At 40.4% G+C, this 3,684-nt stretch overlaps 1 pseudogene; it reads left to right on the top strand.

The window, feature by feature from the left end:
• Window positions 1-656: 656 nt before the first annotated feature.
• Window positions 657-1,877, top strand: LOC119468605 (annotated as a pseudogene).
• Window positions 1,878-3,684: the final 1,807 nt, after the last annotated feature.

Here is a 3,684-nt window from a genome sequence, read left to right as displayed (position 1 = left end):
CCCAGGTTCCTTCCATCTTGTTGCTCTGCCATCCTCAGGTTTTGCCTCTGTCTAGCCCCTGGTGACACAATGATCACCTCCATGTTTGCGTTTCAGACCAGGGGAAGGAGAAGAAGGACTCCAGGGGCAGCAGCTTGTTGCTCATCACTTCTGAAATCTCACTGGCCCAAGCTTAATCACATGACCACTCTGATTACAAAGAAGCTGGGATATGTGGTCATTAGCTGGGTGACTATGTACATAACTAAAATTTGGAGTGTCATTACTTGTTAACATTTTTAATTGAGGTATAATTCACTTACTATAAATTCACTTTTAAAACTTCCGTGATTCAGTCGTTTTAAGTATATCTACAGAGTTTTGCATCCATCACCCCTATCTAATACCACTGTTCTAATTTCAGAACATTTTTATCACCCCATAAATAATCTCTGTACCCCTTAGCAGTCACTCCTCACTCACCCTTTCCCTCAGCCTCTGGAAAGCTCTAGTTCACATTCCGTCTCTATGGGTTTGCCTTTGTTGGACATTTCATATAAATGCTATTACACATGCAGCCTTCTGTGTTGGCTTCTTTCACATATTTTATGGTTTATCTATGGCATAGCTACATCAGTGCTTCACTCTTCACTTCTTTTTTTCTTTTTTCAGTAACAATGTTGGCATGGCCGTTTTTGTTTCTGCTCAACCCCAGCTTGGTCCTCACCATCTCCTTCCACCTGCCCATTAACTCCTGAAAGTGCCTCCGTGAGGAGATCCACAAGGACCTGCTAGTAATGGGCATGTACAAGATCTCCAACAAGTGTGGGGGTACTGTCGGCCTGCACAGACACCTCAAGGTCACAGATTCTGCTGGCCACATTCTCTACTCCAAGGAGGATGCAACCGAAGGGAAATTTGCCTTTACTCTGGAAGATTATGACATGTCTGAAGTGTGTTTTGAGAGCAAGGAAACAAGGTGGATACCTGACCAACTTGTGATCCTAGACATGAAGCATGGAGTGGAGGAAAAAAAAAAAATTACAAGGAGATTGGAAAGCTGAGAAGCTTAAGCCATTATAGGTGGAACTGCAATGCCTAGACCTCTCAGAATCTATTGTTAATGATTTTGCTACATGAAGAAGAGAGAGGAGGAGATGTGTGATACCAATGAATCAACAAACACGTGAGTCCTGTACTTGTGTCTCTTTATGTTCTGCTTCATTGGACTAGACATCTGGCAGGTTTTCTACCTGTGTTGCTTCTTCAAGGCCAAGATGTTGACTGAGTAATGAACGAAGGGCACCCTCCTCCCACCATGTATCTCAAGCAGCAGAACATCACTGGACATCCTACCAACAGCACCATCAAGATGCATTGGAGCCCTCTTGCCAGAACTGATCTCCTGGTGTGGGAGGACAAAGGTATCACCTACACCCAACAGGTCAATGAGAGATTTTTAACTTGGTAGGATTTGGACTCGTTTTGCAACAATAGGACTAGTATTAGCGTCACCTATGACAAAAAATAAGGATTATCAAGATAATGCCAAAGCCAGAATTTGTGCTGGGTTTCCTTGTGCTGTCTGTTTGAACCGAGTCTTCTTTCCTTCTCCCGCTTTCTCTGCAGCTTGAGTTTCCACTCTAGCTCTTTTACCAAGATTGGTATGGCCATGTTGAACTTGTTTCCTTCTGGTTGTCTTCTTTGGATTTCCTTGTGAAAACACCCTTAACTTTCTCTTTGCCTTTAGCTGAAATGTTCACTTAGTTTCTGGTGCTAGCTTCTCATAATTTTATGTCTTTTAAAAGGTGGATAGATGTGATACTTCAGAAAGTGAGTTTTGAACTGAGGATAACTCCTAAAGGAAATATCATTTTAGACAATTGAGATATTTATACTCCAAAAAGACATAATTTATATATCACTTTTTCACTCTTTTTATGGCTAAATAAAATTACTTGACACAGATATTCCATATATCCATGTCATCCATCCATTCATCAGTTGGTGGACATTTGGGTTGTTTATAGCCTTTAGCTACTAGGAATAATGCTGCTTTGAACATAATATAATCTTTTGTTTGAGCATTTGTTTTCGGTTCTCTTAGATATATACCTAGGAGTAGAAGATGGATCATATGGTAGTTTTATATTTAACTTTTTGAGAAACTGCCTACTTGTTTCCAAAAATGGCTGCACCATCTTACATTCCCCAGAAGCAATGCAAGAGGGCTCCAGTGCTTCAATATCCTCGCCATTTCATCTTTATTACAGCCACCCTAGCAGGTGTGAAGTGGTGTCTCAATGTGGCTTTGACGTTCATTTTCCTACTGATGCTGAGCATTGTTTCATGTGTTTGTTGCCATTTGTCTAACTTCTTTGGAGAAATGCCCATTCAAATCTTTTGTCCATTTAAAAAATTGGGTTATTTGTCCTTTTGTTGTTGAGTTTAAGGAGTTCTTTATATACTCTAGATACTAGACCCTTATCAGAGATATGACGTGCAAATATTTCCTCCCATTCTGTGGCTTGTCTTTTCATTTTATTGATAGTGTTATTGAAACATGAATTTTTAAATGTTGATGAAGTACAATTTATCTAGCTTTCCTCCCCTTTGGTTGCTTGTGCTTTTGGTATCATATCTACGAATCCTTGCCTACTCTACAAGATATGTGCCTATGCTTTTTTCTAAGGGTTTTATGGTTTCAGTTCTTACATTCAGGTCTTTGATTCACTTTTTAATTTCCTTTTTTGTAAGCTTTATTGAGATATTATATACAATAAAACTGAACAATTTTAAGTGTACAATTTGATGAGTTTTGACAAATGCATATGATTCTGTTTCAATCCATTTTGAGATATTTTTATGTGCTGCAAGGCAGGGGTCCAACACATTCTTTTTGCATCCAGTTTTCTCAGTACCATTTGTTGAAGACCAATCTTTCTTTATTGGATTGTGGTAGCCTAACATTAAAAAGAAGAAGGGGCAAATGGATACAGGGAAACAGTGAGCCTCCTCTGCCCCATGACCCTTAGGAGAATGGGAGGACTTGGCAGCAGAGACAAAATACTAGGTGGAAATGTTCTAAGAACAGCTTTCTTCATGCTCAGACTAGAAAACAGTCTTCTACAGCTCAGGGGCAGATGAAGACCAAAAGGAAAGTGGTGAGAACAGAGAGGGTGGTGTGTGTGTGTGTGTGTGTGTGTGTGTGTGTGTGTGTGTGTATGTCAAAGGAGGCCTTGCAAAACACACCCCAGGGAAGGGTCCTTGGGAAGAAGGAAGGTCTCAGAGAAGGAAAATAGCTGTGATACAATTTAGCTTATAGGCCTTAGTCCCACCAAGATTGCCACACCCAGAGGTGGGGTGGCAGGTGCTGCAGCCTGGTTCTTGCATGCCCATGTGGTATTGGAGCAGCAGAGAGCAGGAGGTGAAGGCGACTTGGTAAGAGTAGAAGCATGTCTTACAAAGAGGGCAAAAGGGGCCTCAAAGGTCTCAGCTCTACTTAAGACCCCTAAGAAAAATAGAGCCCCAGAATTGACAAAGATTCAGCTTCACCATGTCACTGGAATAGGGGCTCAGAAAAATGCTGAATTACAGAAAAAATATAGAGAAATGCATAATTCAGAAAAATAAGAAATGCATAATTCTATAGGAATGTGGGGAAATGCAGATATAGCTCATGCACTTTTTTTTTTTTTTTTTTTT

This window comes from Cebus imitator, unplaced genomic scaffold (assembly GCF_001604975.1).
Source record: "Cebus imitator isolate Cc_AM_T3 unplaced genomic scaffold, Cebus_imitator-1.0 Scaffold457, whole genome shotgun sequence".
Classification (NCBI taxonomy): Eukaryota; Metazoa; Chordata; class Mammalia; order Primates; family Cebidae; genus Cebus; species Cebus imitator.
The sequence above is the reverse complement of the archived record's forward strand: the minus strand, read 5'-3'. Positions and strand labels throughout refer to the sequence as shown.